The following is an 18,083-nucleotide window of genomic DNA, read 5'->3' on the forward strand; positions in this document are numbered from 1 at the left end:
TTCTAGAAGCAAAATTCAATCCGGCATAAAAGTTTTGTATAATCATCCAAAGATTCAAACCATGTGTAGGGAAATTACGTATCATTAATTTCATCCTCTCCCAAGATTATGCAACATGTTCATGATCAAGTTGCTTAAATTTCATAATATCATTTCTAAGAGAGATGATCTTAGCGGGAGGAAAATACTTAGAGATAAAAGCATCTTTGCACTTATTCCATGAATGAATACTATTTTTAGGCAAAGACGAAAACCAAGCTTTAGCACGATCTCTATGCGAAAACGGAAATAGCTTCAATTTAACAAGATCATTATCCACATCTTCTTCTTTTGCATATCACACAAATCAACAAAGTTGTTTAGATGGGTAGCGGCATCTTCACTAGGAAGGCCAGAAAATGGATCTTTCATGACAAGATTCAGCAAAGCAGTATTGATTTCACAAGATTCAGCATCGGTAAGAGGAGCAACCGGAGTGCTAATAAAATCATTATTGTTGGTATTGGCAAAGTCACACTATTTAGTATTATCTTGAGCCATTTTGACAAGCAAGCAATCCAACACACAAGCAAACAAGAAACGGGCAAAAAGGGAAAATAGAAAAAGAGAAGGGGAACGGAAAGAGAGGGAGAGAGGAAAAGAGGGTGAATTAAACGTTAAGGGTGAAGTGGGGGAGAGGAAAACGAGAGGCAAATGGAAAATAATGTAATGCGAGGGATAAGAGTTTGTGGTGGGTACTTGGTATATTTTGACTTGGTAATGGCGCAAGAAATGACTCGTTGTGGGAGTCAAATCTTGACTTGACTTGGCGCGAATCTCCCCGGCAACGGCGCCATAAATCCTTTTTGCTACCTCTTGAGCACTGCGTTGGTTTTCCCTTGAAGAGGAAAGGGTGATGCAGTAAAGCGGCGTAGGTATTTCCCTCAGTTTTTGAGAACCAAGGTATCAATCCAGTAGGAGATCACGCTCAAGTCCCACGCACCTACACAAACAAATAAGAACCTCACAACCAACATGATAAAGGGGTTGTCAATCCCTTCACGGTCGCTTATGAGAGTGAGATCTGATAGATATGATAAGATAATATATTTGGTATTTTTATGATAAAGAGAAATAAAAGATGCAAAGTAAGATAAACAACAAAGGAAATAACTAAGTATTGTAAGATTAATATGATGGAAGATAGACCCGGGGGCCATAGGTTTCACTAGTGGCTTCTCTCAAGAGCATAAGTATTACAGTGGCTAAACGAATTACTGTCGAGCAATTGATAGAATTGAGAATAGTTATGAGAATATCTAGGTATGATCATGTATATAGGCATCACGTTTGAGACAAGTAGACCGAAACGATTCTGCATCAACTACTACTACTCCACACATCGACCGCTATCCAGCATGCATCTAGAGTATTAACTTCAAGAGGACAGAGTAATGCTTTAAGGAAGATGACATCATGTAGAGGGATAAACTCATGAAATATGATATAAACCCCATCTTTTTATCCTCGATGGCAACAATACAATACGTATCGGTTCCCTTTATGTCACTGGGATCGAACACCGCAAGATTGAACCCAAAGCTAAGCACTTCTCCCATTGCAAGAAAGATCAATCTAGTAGGCCAAACCAAACTGATAATTCGAAGAGACTTACAAAGATAAACCAGTCATACATAAAAGAATTCAGAGGAGAATCAAATATTGTTCATAGATAATCTGGATCATAAACCCACAATTCATCGGATCTCGACAAACACACCGCAAAAGAAGATTGCATCGAATAGATCTCCAAGAAAATCGAGGAGGACTTTGTATTGAGATCCAAAGAGAGAGAAGAAGCCATCTAGCTAATAACTATGGACCCGTAGGTCTAAAGTAAACTACTCACACATCACCGGAGAGGCCATGGAGTTGATGTAGAGGCCCTCCGTGATCAATGCCCCCTCCGGTGGAGCTCCGAAAAAGGCCCCAAGATGGGATCTCTCGAGTACAGAAGGTTGCGGCAGCGGAATTAGGTTTTCGTGGTGCTCCTGGATGTTTGGGGGTACGTGGATATATATAGGAGGAAGAAGTACGTCGGTGGAGCAACGGAGGGCCCACGAGGGTGGAGGGCGCGCCCCCCTACCTCGTGCCTTCCTTCCTTGTTTCTTGACGGCCACTCCAAGTCTCCTGGATCACGTTTGTTGAGAAAATCACGTTCCCGAAGGTTTCATTCCGTTTGGACTCCGTTTGATATTCCTTTTCTTCGAAACCCTAAAATAGGCAAAAAAACAGCAATTTGGGTTGGGCCTCCGGTTAGTAGGTTAGTCCCAAAAATGATATAAAAGTGTAAAATAAAGCCCATTAAGATCCAAAATTGATAATATAATAGCATGGAGCAATCAAAAATTATAGATACGTTGGAGACGTATCAAGCATCCCCAAGCTTAATTCCTACTCGTCCTCGAGTAGGTTAATGATAAAAGAAGAATTTTTGATGTGGAATGCTTTCTAACATATTTCTCAATGTAATTTTTCTTTATTGTGGCATGAATGTTCAGATCCATAAGATTCAAGATAAAAGTTTAATACTGACATAAAAATAATAATACTACAAGCATACTAACTAAGCAATTATGTCTTATCAAAATAACATGGCCAAAGAAAGTTATCCCTACAAAATTATATAGTCTGGCTATGATCTATCTTCACCACGCAAAATATTTAAATCATGCACAACCCCGATGACAAGCCAAGCAATTGTTTCATACTTTTGATGTTCTCAAACTTTTTCAATCTTCACGCAATATATGAGCGTGAGCCATGGATATAGCACTATGGTGGAATAGAATGGTGGTTGTGGAGAAGACAAAAAGGAGAAGATAGTCTCACATCGACTAGGCGTATCAACGGGCTATGGAGATGCCCATTAATATATATCAATGTGAGTGAGTAGGTATTGACATGCAATGGATGCACTAGAGCTATAAGTATATGAAAGCTCAACAAAATAAATTAAGTGGGTGTGCATCCAACTTGCTTGCTCACGAAGACCTAGGGCATTTTGAGGAAGCCATCATTAGAATATACAAACCAAGTTCTATAATAAAAAATTCCCACTAGTATATGAAAGTGATATCATAGGAGACTCTCTATATGAAGAACATGGTGCTACTTTGAAGCACAATTGTGGAAAAAGGATAGTAACATTGTCCCTTCTCTCTTTTTCTCTCATTTTTGGGCCTTCTTTATTTTTTTTCTTTTTCTTTTTGGCCTCTTTTTTCGTCTAGAGTCTCATCCTGACTTGTGGGGGAATCATAGTATCCATCATCCTTTCCTCACTGGGACAATGCTCTAATAATGATGATCATCACACTTTATTTACTTACAACTCAATACTTAGAACAAAATATGACTCTATGTGAATGCCTCCGGTGGTGTACCGGGATGTGCAATGATGCATGAGTGACATGTATGAAGAATTATGAACGGTGGCTTTGCCACAAGTACGATGTCAACTACATGATCATGCAAGCAATATGACAATGATGAAGCGTGTCATAATAACGGAACGATGGAAAGTTGCATGGCAATATATCTCAGAATGGCTATGGAAATGTCATAATAGGTAGGTATGGTGGCTGTTTTGAGGAAGGTATATGGTGGGTTTATGGTACCGGCGAAAGTTGCGCGATACTAGAGAGGCTAGCAATGGTGGAAGGGTGAGAGTGCGTATAATCCATGGACTCAACATTACTCATAAATAACTCACATACTTGTTGCAAAAATCTATTAGTTATCAAAGCAAAGTATTACGCGCATGCTCCTAGGGGGATAGATTGGTAGGAAAAGACCATCGCTCGTCCCCGACCGCCACTCATAAGGAAGACAATCAATAAATAAATCATGTTCCGACTTCATCACATAACGGTTCACCATACGTGCATGCTACGGGAATCACGAACTTCAACACAAGTATTTCTCAAATTCACAACTACTCAACTAGCATGACTCTAATATCACCATATCCATATCTCAAAACGATTATCAAGTATCAAACTTCTCATAGTATTCAATGCACTTATATGAAAGTTTTTATTATTGCCATGTTGTTCTAAAGGACTCTCAAAATAATATAAGTGAAGCATGATAGAACAATAGTTTCTATAAAACAAATCCACCACCGTGCTCTAAAAGATATAAGTGAAGCACTAGAGAAAAAACTATATAGCTCAAAAGATATAAGTGAATCACATAGAGTATTCTAATAAATTTCGAATCATGTGAGTCTCTCTCAAAAGGTGCGTACAGCAAGGATGATTGTGGTAAACTAAAAAGCAAAGACTCAAAGCATACAAGACGCTCCAAGGAAAACACATATCATGTGGTGAATAAAAATATTGCTCCAAGTAAAGTTACTGATAGACGAAGACGAAAGAGGGGATGCCTTCCGGGGCATCCCCAAGCTCAGGATTTTTGGTGTCCTTGAATTTTACCTTGGAGTGCAATGGGCATCCCCAAGCTTAGGCTCTTGCCACTCTTTGTTTCATAATCCATCAAATCTTTACCCAAAACTTGAAAACTTCACAACACAAAACTCAAAATAGAAAATCTCGTGAGCTCCGTTAGCGAAAGAAAACAAAACACCACTTCAAGGTACTGTAATGGACTCATTATTTATTTATATTGGTGTTAAACCTAATGTATTCAAACTTATATATGGTTTATAAACTCTTTTACTAGCCATAGATTCATCAAAATAAGCAAACAACACAAGAAAAACAGAATCTGTCAAAAACAGAACAGTCTGTAGTAATCTGTAGCGAGCGCAATTTCTGGAACCCCAAAAATTCTAAAATAAATTGCTTGAAGTGAGGAATTTATCTGTTAATCATCTGCAAAAATAATTAACTAAATATCACCTTCCAAATAAAAATGGCAGCAATTCTCGTGACCGCTAAAGTTTCTGTTTTTTACAGCAAGATCAAAAAGACTTTCCCCAAGTCTTCCCAACGGTTCTACTTGGCACAAACACTAATTAAACACAAAAAACACAACCAAAACAGAGGCTAGATAAATTATTTATTACTAAACAGGAGCAAAAGGCAAGGAATAAAAATAAAATTGGGTTGCCTCCCAACAAGCGCTATCGTTTAACGCCCCGAGCTAGGCATAAAAGCGAAGATAGATCTAGGTATTGCCATCTTTGGTAGGTAATACATAAGTGGCTATCATAATAGATTCATAAGGTAATTTTATTTTATTTATAGGGAAGTGTTCCATGCCTTTCCTTAACGGAAACTGGAATCTAATATTCCCTTCCTTCATATCAATAATTGCACCAATTGTTCTAAGGAAAGGTCTACCAAGAATAATAGGACATGAAGGATTGCACTCTATATGAAGAACAATGAAATCTACGGGCACATAGTTCCTATTTGAAACAATAAGAACATCATTAATTCTTCCCATAGGTTTCTTAATAGTGGAATCCGCAAGGTGCAAGTTTAAAGAACAATCATAAAAATCACGGAAACCTAGCAAATCACATAATGTTTTTGGAATCATGGAAACACTAGCACCCAAATCACACAAAGCATAACACTCATGATATTTAATATTAATTTTTAGTGTAGGTTCCCACTCATCATAAAGTTTTCTAGGGATAGAAACTTCCAACTCAAGTTTTTCTTCATAAGATTGCATCAAAGCATCAATGATATGTTTAGTAAAAGCTTTATTTTGACTATAAACATGAGGAGAATTTAGCACGGATTGCAACAAGGAAATACAATCTATCAATTAGCAATTATCATAAGTAAATTCCTTGAAATCCAAAATAGTTGGTTCATTGATATTTAAAGTTTTGACCTCTTCAATCCCACTTATAACAATTTTAGTATCAAGATCTAAAGACTCCGAATTTTTGGAACGCCTTCTAGGTAAAGGTGGCTCATCTTCAGCCCCATCATTATCAAGATTCATATTGAAAAACGAATATTTAATAAGAGACACATCAATAACTTTTAGATATTCATCCTTATTATCATGAAAAATAGAAGAACACGCTTTTATAAAGCAATCTTTCTTAGCATGCATCCTAGCGGTTCTTTCTTTGCCCTCATCAATGGAAATTCTCATGGATTTGAGAGACTCATTGATATCATGCTTAGGTGGAATAGATCTTAGTTTCAAAGAATCAACATCAAGAGAAATTCTATCAACGTTCCTAGCCAACTCATCAATCTTAAGCATTTTTTCTTCAATCAAAGCATTGAAACTCTTTTGCGAAGTGATAAATTCTTTAATATTAGATTCAAAATCAAAGGGCATCTTATTATAATTTCCATAGGAATTGTTGTAGGAATTACCATAATTATTAGAGTAATTACTGGGAAATGGCCTAGAATTAAAATTACCTCTATATGCGTTATTACCAAAATTGTTCCTACCAACAAAATTCACATCCATAGATTCATTATTATTCTCAATCAAGGTAGACAAAGGCATATCATTAGGATCAGTAGTAGCACTCTTATTAGCAAACAATTTCATTAGTTCATCCATCTTTCCACTCAAAACATTGATCTCTTCAATTGCATGCACTTTTTTATTAGTAGATCTTTCGGTGTGCGATTAAGAATAATTAACCACAATATATCTAGGAGTTTAGTAGCTTCTCCTAAAGTGATTTCCATAAAACTGCTTCCCGCAGCCGAATCTAAAAGATTTCTAGAAGCAAAATTCAATCCGGCATAAAAGTTTTGTATAATCATCCAAAGATTCAAAGCATGTGTAGGGCAATTACGTATCATTAATTTCATCATCTCCCAAGATTGTGCAACATGTTCATGATCAAGTTGCTTAAATTTCATAATATCGTTTCTAAGAGAGATGATCTTAGCGGGTGGAAAATACTTAGAGTGTAACATCCCAAAATTCTAAATTTTGGAATGTTATAATAAATAGATAGATTGGATGGATTGTTTGATTGATTGACTGAAAGTGAGTGAATTTGAAACTTTTTTAAAGTTAAATGAGAGGGAATAAAAGGACTTTCCCAAACTTTCATATTTGCTTTCTGATCTCCATGAATTCAAATTCTTTTCAACACAAAACCCTAGAGAGAAGATGACAAGACTTCTTCCATTTAAAATGAAAGGGTATTTGAAAATATTTGAATTTCATTTGGAAAATATTTACAATTCAGAAACTTTAAGCAACTCAATGATTTTCACGAGAGAAGATAAAATGACTTCTTCAAATTATGAAATATGAGTTGGGAGTTTCAAAGGATCAATTTCAAGTCCTTTTGGAATTAATTTTCAATTTGGACTTATTTGAGTTTTATTCAAAATATTTTTCTCCAAAAATAAAATATATGGAAATTAGGGTAACATGATTCCCTACATTAGAAAATTGGAGAAAAATTAATTTGAAATCATTTTGATATTTTTTAAAATGATTTTAGTTGGATATTAATAGACCAGTAGCACTCTTTGAATTATTAGAATTTGTGTGTATTTTATTTAATGCTAGAAAAATGTTCATATCGTAGAAAATCTTTTTCTAAAAATTTTGATATATAATATGCCTATATAGCATTTATATTTCTCTTGTTTTATTACTTTTTTGTTTGTCTGTGTTTTTTTTAAATGTTTTTTAAAAAAAATGAGGCTGAAGCCGACCGAGCCAGGCCGGCCCAGCCAGAGGCCGAGCCCGCCCAGCCACTCGCCCCACGCGCGTGCCACAGCAGGCCGCGGCCCAGCAGCCCACCTCCCGGTCGTCCCCGACCCTCAGTCGGAGACCAACTCCAGCACGCCACCGCCGCAGCTGCCGTGTCCTCGCCGGACTTCTCCACCGCCTCGCCTCGCCCCTCCTCCAAGTCTTCTCCTCCCCCCCCCTATATAAACGGAGCACCCCGGCCCCGTTTCCCTCAAAAAAACCGAAGCCCCGAGCCTCGCAGTTGTGCCACGCCCCCACCGGAGTTAGCCGTCACCGCCGGAGATCCACGTCGTCGCCCCGCTCCACCCCGCCACTCCCGACCGATGCCGCCCACTCCATCCTCACCGCCGCACCGCGCCGAGCGCCTTGACGCCCTCGCCGCTGCCGGAGACCCACCGGAGCCGTCGCCCCGTCGACGTCCGAGCCGTCGCCGGCGAACTCCACGCCGCGGTAACCATCGCCTCCCCCCCTCGTCTATCCGATCCGAGATCTACGGTTAGGAATAGACCTGTTCGTTTTTTTTCCAACCGTTTTCTTTAAGTAGTGAACATCCGTTGTTTTAGTGTTTGCAGCGAACAGTTTTTGTTTTATAAGCTTCTACAACGAACGTTCATTAGATAGATTTTTTTCTTTTTCTGTTATTTCGGCCAGGGACCCGTTTGTGAATAACTTATTTGCAGAATAGCCCCTGATCTTCAAAACACCGTAACTTTTTACTCGTTAGTCCAAATCCAACGAAACCAACGCCCACGTCTTCGTTACGATCTCCTCTATCCGGATAAACAACTTAAAGATGTTTTTGAAAAGTTTAAAATTTGAATTAGATCAGATTTGAATTCAAACTTCGTTTGATCATAACTTGAGTTTCGTAGCTCCGTTTGAGTTGATTCTTTTTGCAAATCGAAGCTCTTGACCTAAACATTCTAATAAGGCCAAATTCACATAATTTTGGTACTGTTAGAAATAGTTTTATGTTGCAAGAGCTATTTGCTTGGTTTTGTTGTTTTTCGAATTGTTTTCTTTGTTCTTCCCGATCTTTTGAGTGATTGCTTATGTGTGGTTACTATTGCTTGCTTACGATAGATTGACCGGAGTGTGACGAGTAGAGCTATCAAGATTTTTGAGTGCGAATCATCTTCATCAACATTGCAGGCAAGTAACACTTTGATCATACCTTTTCTACAACCCATGTTTTATTGCATTAGATCAATCCTCTCACATTGCATGATTAGGATCTAATTAAATTGTGGGATGGGAAGTAGATGAGGTAGTACCTATTACCTGTTTATTATGAAACCTTTGGGAGTTACTTCTACGTTTGCTTATTATGCCATGCTATGCTAGTAGACGTGGATTGGGTGAGTGATATCCATGACAGATGTGAGTTGATAATTTTAATGGTTTATCTAAGGTGGCAACTTAAACACACATCTGGGTGGATTGAGGCACCTGATGTCTATCAGGACTTGCCTGTTTTTTTTCGGACCGCCACCCAGGCTCAAAGGGATCATAAGATCTTTCATGCTAGAAACTTCCGTGTGCAGCCACATGCTACTATGGGCTCTGGCATAGTTGACTAAGTTGTGCGAACTCTTACGGGGTGGACTAGCAGATGTAGGGGTTGTAGGTGGTACGGTCTACCCCACATGTAAGGTGCTAGTGCTTCTGAAAGACTATGTCTCGGTCATCCGTTTCTCAAACACCATGTAGTGCGAGAAAACAAACGGAGGCGATCGAGTCATGTGGGGAAAAGTGCGCAAACCTTTGCAGAGTGTAACAAACTAATCATGATTAGCCGTGTCCCCGGTTATGGACAACTTGAGTATCTAGTACTTGAATATCATGTGAATCTCATCACGTTACTTTAAATGAATATTGTTGGGTTTAATGATGTTACTTAATTGGGATTGAGAATGCTGTCAACCATTCTCAATGTTCAACAACCACCATGATAGTTAAATAAATTCATTCCTTTGCAGTAGGGAAAAATTGGCTTTACCTAAAAACCTTATAACCATAGAGCTTTTCCACTAGCCATATATGCATATAGTGATAGCCATTGTTCATCATTTTCTCTATGGTGTGAATTTGCCAGTACATTCAATGTACTGACCCGTTTCGGGCTGCAATGTCTCATGTTGCAGGTTTCTTACGACGAGTAAGTGATACGTTAGGGTTACGATTTCTACACTCAACTTTGCCGTTGGTGTTGATGGGAATCCACAACCTTGTTGCTTCCGCTATATGGATTGAGGTAATAGTATTTACGTTACTTTATACATGTGATTTACCTCTGTTATAAATCCTTCGAGTACTGTGTGTGTCAGCATACCGATCCAGGGATGACACTTAAGCACAGAGACTTGATCCATTCGGGTCGGGTCGCTACATAGAGATAAAAGCATCTTTGCACTTATTCCATGAATGAATACTATTTTTAGGCAAAGACGAAAACCAAGCTTTAGCACGAACTCTAAGCGAAAACGGAAATAGCTTCAATTTAACAATATCATTATCCACATCTTTCTTCTTTTGCATATAACACAAATCAACAAAGTTGTTTAGATGGGTAGTGGCATCTTCACTAGGAAGGCCAGAAAACGGATCTTTCATGACAAGATTCAGCAAAGCAGTATTGATTTCACAAGATTCAACATCGGTAAGAGGAGCAATCGGAGTGCTAATAAAATCATTATTGTTGGTATTGGCAAAGTCACACAATTTAGTATTATCTTGAGCCATTTTGACAAGCAAGCAATCCAACACACAAGCAAACAAGAAACGAGCAAAAAGGGAAAATAGAAAAGGAGAAGGGGGGCGGAAAGAGAGGGAGAGAGGAAAAGAGGGCAAATAAAACGGCAAGGGTGAAGTGGGGGAGAGGAAAACGAGAGGCAAATGGAAAATAATGTAATGCGAGGGATAAGAGTTTGTGGTGGGTACTTGGTATATTTTGACTTGGTAATGGCGCAAGAAATGACTCGTTGTGGGAGTCAAATCTTGACTTGACTTGGCGCGAATCTCCCTGGCAACGGCGCCATAAATCCTTCTTGCTACTTCTTGAGCACCGCGTTGGTTTTCCCTTGTAGAGGAAAGGGTGATGCAGTAAAGCGGCGTAAGTATTTCTCTCAGTTTTTGAGAACCAAGGTATCAATCCAGTAGGAGATCACGCTCAAGTCCCACGCACCAACACAAACAAATAAGAACCTCGCAACCAACGCGATAAAGGGTTGTCAATCCCTTCACGGTCACTTACGAGAGTGAGATTTGATAGATATGTTAAAATAATATTTTTGGTATTTTTATGATAAAGAGAAATAAAAGATGCAAAGCAAAATAAACGACAAAGGAAATAACTAAGTATTGTAAGATTAATATGATGGAAAATAGACCCGGGGGCCATAGGTTTCACTAGTGGCTTCTCTCAAGAGCATAAGTATTACGGTGGGTAAACGAATTACTGTCGAGCAATTGATAGAATTGAGCATAGTTATGAGAATATCTAGGTATGATCATGTATATAGGCATCACGTCTAAGACAAGTAGACCGAAACGATTCTGCATCTACTACTACTAGTCCACACATCGACCGCTATCCAGCATGCATCTAGAGTATTAACTTCAAGAGAACAGAGTAATGCTTTAAGGAAGATGACATGATGTAGAGGGATAAACTCATGCAATATGATATAAACCTCAGCTTTTTATCCTCGATGGCAACAATACAATACGTATCGGTTCCCTTTATGTCACTAGGATCAAACACCTTTATGTCACTAGGATCAAACACCGCAAGATTGAACCCAAAGCTAAGCACTTCTCCCATTGCAAGAAAGATCAATCTAGTAGGCCAAACCAAACTGATAATTCGAAGAGACTTGCAAAGATAAACCAATCATACATAAAAGAATTCAGAGGAGAATCAAATATTGTTCATAGATAATCTGGATCATAAACCCACAATTCATCGGATCTCGACAAACGCACCACAAAAGAAGATTACATCTAATAGATCTTCAAGAAAATCGAGGAGAACTTTGTATTGAGATCCAAAGAGTGAGAAGAAGCCATCTAGCTAATAACTATGGACCTGTAGGTCTGAAGTAAACTACTCACACATCACCAAAGAGGCCATGGAGTTGATGTAGAGGCCCTCCGTGATCAATGCCCCCTCCGGTGGAGCTCCGGAAAAGGCCCCGAGATGGGATCTCTCGAGTACAGAAGGTTCCGATGGTGGAATTAGGTTTTTGTGGTGCTCCTAGATGTTTGGGGGGTACATGGATATATATAGGAGGAAGAAGTACGTCGGTGGAGCAACGGAGGGCCCACGAGGGTGGAGGGCGCGCCCAGGGGGTAGGCGCGCCCCCCTGCCTCGTGCCTTCCTACCTTGTTTCTTGACGGCCACTCTAAGTCTTCTGGATCACGTTTGTTGAGAAAATCACGCTCCCGAAGGTTTTATTCCGTTTGGACTCCGTTTGATATTCCTTTTCTTCGAAACCCTAAAATAGGCAAAAAAACAGCAATTTGGGTTGGGCCTCCGTTTAGTAGGTTAGTCCCAAAAATAATATAAAAGTGTAAAATAAAGCCCATTAACATCCAAAATAGGTAATATAATAGCATGGAGCAATCAAAAATTATAGATACGTTGGATATGTATCAAGTACTTGCCCAATTGTATGTTTTCATTTGGTTACCTGGAATGCAGTCACTTGTAATAAATTCACAAAATCGAAGTTATGTTCCGTCTGCCATCGATTGAATTCAACAACTCCCTTCGTCTTTCAAATACAGCCGCTTCGAACCAAACAAACGTTTCTAAGAGCAACTCTAGCAGACCCCGCATCCGGCCGGCCCGCAAAACGCATTTGCAGTTCGTGGAAAACCGCTTTTGCGGGTTGGCTCGGGCTGCCACAGATGCAGACCCCCCAAATGGACCCATAAAAAGTATATTCGTAGAATATACTTTTTTACGGGTCGGCTTCTGCGGGTTCTGCTCGGACACCGCCGCGACGACCCGCAAACAGAAAACGACAATTCTCGCATTTGACATAGGTTTCCACAAATAAGTTCAAATTCAAACGACATAACACAGTTTTATGCGCTAATAAAAGTCAAGTTCAGTACGACAAACACAAAAGAGGGCCCTACAAAAGTTTGCGCCCATGTCTGGCACCATCTTGGTCGATCTTCACTCTGCGCCATCGAGTCCATCTTAAAGTTCATCGCCACCAACAAACCCACCTCTGGCGTTTGTTCCAACTCCCGCACCGAAATCATCAACATTTCCACCATATGGAGCAGAGAAAACATCTCCGAAAGTGTAGCATGCACTGGCCGACGCAACCATTCTCCTCTTCAAGATTTCTCTCCTTGCCATATCATGCCATGTTTTGGTGAGATCGTCCATGTCATTGCGGTTCATTGACATGACCTTGTTCTCTTCGGCGAGCAGCTTGGACATGGCTTTGTTTTCTGCAGCGTGTGCTCTTCTCTCCTCAATGGCAGCTTTACGCAGCCCCTCTTCCTTGAGCAATTGCCACTTTTCTAGCTTCTCCTTTGCCTTCTCCTCAGCCAACTCTTTCTTGATCTCCAACGATTTCAACAACATCAACTCGTTTGATTGCACCATGACATCAATCTTCTCCCTCAAGCTCGATGTTTCTTGCTCTCTCTTCATCTTCTCCTTAGTCTTTTTGTCGCCACTGGGCTTGTGCAAATTTCTTGGGCCATCATCATCGTCATCTTTATCCATGTTTGTAAGTGAGCCTCTCTTTGGTGGGGATTCTTTATCGATCAACTTCCACTTCTCACACTTTTGGAGCAACTCCCAACAATGCTCTAGTTTGAAGAATTTTCCTTCTGAAGCTTCCATGTCCTTATATCTATGTTGAACAATTTTGTCTTACACAATGTGAACAAAGTGATGCGATCATTTCCCATGATGCTGAAGGAAATATGCCCTAGAGGCAATAATAAAGTTGTTATTTATATTTCCTTATACCATGATAAATGTTTATTATTCATGCTAGAATTGTATTAACCGGAAACTTAGTACATGTGTGAATACATAGACAAATAGAGTGTCACTAGTATGCCTCTACTTGACTAGCTCGTTGAATCAAAGATGGTTAAGTTTCCTAGCCATAGACATGAGTTGTCATTTGATTAACGGGATCACATCATTAGAGAATGATGTGATTGACTTGACCCATTCCGTTAGCTTAGCAGATAATCGTTTAGTTTGTTGCTATTGCTTTCTCCATAAATTATACATGTTCCTATGACTATGAGATCATGGAACTCCTGAATACCGGAGGAACACTTTGTGTGCTACCAAATGTCACAACGTAACTGGGTGATTATAAAGGTGCTCTACAGGTGTCTCTGATGGTGTTTGTTGAGTTGGCATAGATCGAGATTAGGATTTGTCACTCTGATTGTCTGAGAGGTATCTCTGGGCCCTCTCGGTAATGCACATCAATATAAGCCTTGCAAGCAATGTGACTAATGTGTTAGTTGCGAGATCATGCATTACGGAACGAGTAAAGAGACTTGCCAGTAACGAGATTGAACTAGGTATTGAGATACCGATGATCGAATCTCGGGCAAGTAACATATCGATGACAAAGGGAACAACGTATATCGTTATGCGGTTTGACCGATAAAGATCTTTGTAGAATATGCGGGAGCCAATATGAACATACAGGTTCCGCTATTGGTTATTGATCGGAGACATGTCTCGGTCATGTCTACATAGTTCTCGAACCCATAGGGTCCGCACGCTTAACATTCAGTGACGATCGGTATTATGAGTTTATGTGTTTTGATGAACTGAAGGTTGTTCGGAGTCCCGGATGTGATCACGGGCATGACGAGGAGTATCGAAATGGTCGAGACATAAAGATCGATATATTGGAAGCCTATGTTTGGACATCGGAAAGGTTCCGAGTGAGTTCAGGCATATACCGGAGTACCAGGGGGTTACCGAAACCCCCCGGGGAGTATATGGGCCCTAATGGGCTTTAGTGGAGAGAGAGAGATGCAGCCAGGGCAGGCTACGCGCCCCCTCCCCCTCTGGTCCGAATTGGACTAGGAAGGGGGGGCGGCGCCCCCCTTTCCTTCCTCCCTCTCTCCCCCTTCCTTCTCTCCTAGTCCAACTAGGGAAGGGGGATCCTACTCCTGGAGGGAGTAGGACTCCTCCAGGGCATGCTGAGGGAGTCCTGGATTAGGGGGTGTCCGGATGGCCGGACTATACCTTCGGCCGGACTCCTGGACTACGAACATACAAGATTGAATACTTCGTCCCGTGTCCGGAAGGGACTTTCCTTGTCGTGGAAGGCAAGCTTGGCGATACGGATATGTAGATCTCCTACCATTGTAACCGACTTTGTGTAACCCTAACCCTCTCCGCTGTCTATATAAACTGGAGGGTTTTAGTCCGAAGGACAACATACACAACAACAATCATACCATAGGCTAGATTCTAGGGTTTAGCCTCTTCGATCTCGTGGTAGATCTACTCTTGTACTACCCATATCATCAATATTAATCAAGCAGGACGTAGGGTTTTACCTCCATCGAGAGGGCCCGAACCTGGGTAAAACTTCGTGTCCCTTGCCTCCTGTTACCATCCGGCCTAGACGCACAGGTCGGGACCCCCTACCCGAGATCTGCCGGTTTTGACACCGACATTGGTGCTTTCATTGAGAGTTCCTCTGTGTCGTCACCATCAGGAAGGATGCCTCGCCCCGTCTTTAAAGACGGCACCGTTGCTAAGGGAGCTTTGGCTGTCGGCCAAACCCTCCGGCTAGGTGGTTTTCTTATGACCGCCGGTTCGGCTTCTGCGCCGACGATGACCTCTCGAGCCATCGAAAACAATCTTCATGTCAGCTCGGGACTCGCCGAGCAGTTAGATCCAATGGAGCTCTCCTCCATAAACGAGCTCTTGGATCACTTTGCCGCCCTGGGAGTCGCTATGGATTACGACCAGATTGGGCCTAAACCCGATCTGAGAAAGATTAACTCTCCCCAAGTCACCCATCACGTTGTCGTGGTAGAGGGATAGTGCGGCGACCCTTCATCTATCTTAAAGACTCGCTACGTCCGGATTCCCGATCCCTCCAAGCCGGATACCCGCGGAGGGGAGGATATCACTCAAGACCTGAACTTAGAGTCAGGCGACGGGCTATATTCATTGGACAACATCCAGGAATCCAAATTTTCGAGTTCGGAAATTCCTCGGCCTCTGAGCCTCAGATGGGGTGAGCCGAAAACAAGACAGCCGCACTGGCCCTCGAGGCACTATCCGAAGCCCTAGTGGCTGAGGAACTGACTGCGCTGCGCTCTACGGTGAATAGGGACGATGTGGTACTCGACAAAAGATCCAAGTCCACCTACTTTAAACCGGCGGACAAAATAGTCAAATTCCAAGTCCATCCAACGGACCCCAATAAAACAGCTTCCATCGGGGCACAGTTAAACCCTGATGTAGATGCCACACTGCGAGAGTTCCTACGAGAGAACTGGGACATTTTCTCCTGGCACCCTTCAGACATGCCAGGAATCCCACGCAAGCTGGCCGAGCACAGCTTAAATATCCAAATAGGATTCAAACCTGTCAAACAGGCTCTTCGGCGTTTTCCGAACCTAAGAGACAAGCCATGGGAGAGGAGCTAGCAAAGCTATTGGAGGCCGGATTCATCAGAGATATAAAACATCCGGACTGGCTAGCAAACCTGGTGATGGTACCAAAGAAGGACAAATTCTGGCGCCTGTGTGTTGATTTTAAAGACCTTAACAAGGCCTGCCCAAAGGATCCCTTCCCCCTCCCCCGCATCGATCAAATTATCGACGCTACCGCAGGACACGATTCGTTGTGTTTCCTTGACGCATATTCCGGCTACCATCAAATCAAGATGGCAGAACCAGACCAAGCCGCAACGGCATTCATCACACCATATGGCCCATTCTGCTTCGACACGATGCCCTTCGGGCTCAAAAACGCCGGCGCAACATATCAGCGCATGATTCAGACATGTCTGGCAAGCCAGATCGACAAAACAGTGGAGGCATATGTAGATGATGTGGTCGTCAAAACAAGACATGTTGAATCTCTAGTAGACGACTTGAGGCTCACATTTGATAACCCCCGAACATACGACATCAAGCTCAACCCGGAAAAATGCGTTTTCGGCGTTCCAGCCGGAAAGCTCTTGGCCTTCATTGTATCCGGTAGAGGAATTGAAGCAAATCCAGCCAAGATCCGAGCTCTATCGCAACTAGATATCCCAAAGGACCTCAAACAAATACAAAAGTTAACCGGATGCGTGGTGGCTCTAAGCCGCTTTATCTCCCGCTTGGGAGAAAAGGCCCTACCCCTTTACCGCCTCCTTCGGCGCACCGAACACTTCAAATGGACGAATGCAGCCATGGCCAGACTCGACGAAATAAAAGCCATACTGGCAACAAACCCAGTCCTGGCCGCGCCAAACATTGGCGAACCAATGCTATTATACATTGCAGCAACACATCAGGTTGTAAGCGCAGTGCTCGTCGTCGAACGAGAAGCGGATGGACACAAATTCCCCCTTCAAAAGCCGGTCTATTATGTATCCACTGTCCTCACTCCCTGCAAATCACGGTACCCGCATTATCAAAAGATTGCGTATGCGGTATTCATGGCATCCCGGAAGCTACGACACTACTTTCAAGAGTGTTCAATAACAGTAGCCTCAGAAGTACCACTTAACGATATTATAAACAACCGTGACGCAACGGGCCGGATTGCAAAATGGGCCATTGAGCTCCTCCCGTTCGACATAACTTATAAGCCACGACGAGCCATCAAGTCACAAGTCTTGGCCGACTTTGTCGCAGAATGGACGGAGGCCGAACTCCCTAAAGAGTACGGCACATATTCAAATTGGATCATGCATTTTGACGGCTCCAAGATGTTGGCTGTACTGGGGGCCGGCATCGTTTTGACGTCCCCCACAGGAGACACAGTTCAATACGTACTCCAGATTATGTACACGGACTCCAACAATGCAGCCGAATATGAGGCCCTTTTACATGGTCTCCGGATGGCAGTATCCATGGGCATTCAACGCCTAGAGGTGCGCGGGGACTCGAACCTCGCAATATCCCAAATAAATGGAGACTTCGATGCCAAGGATCCGAAAATGGCAGCTTACCGCAACGCCATCCTAAAAATGTCAGCTCGGTTCGAGGGGCTTGAATTTCACCATATAGCCTGGGAAAATAATCAGGCGGCAGATATCCTGGCACGCATCGGTGCAAAACACGATGTAGTCTCCCCCCCCCCCAACATCTTCTTGGAAAGGCTGTTCAAGCCATCCGTAGTATGGGAAGGGGAGCCGAAC

This window comes from Triticum urartu, chromosome 3 (assembly GCF_003073215.2).
Source record: "Triticum urartu cultivar G1812 chromosome 3, Tu2.1, whole genome shotgun sequence".
NCBI classification, from domain to species: Eukaryota; Viridiplantae; Streptophyta; class Magnoliopsida; order Poales; family Poaceae; genus Triticum; species Triticum urartu.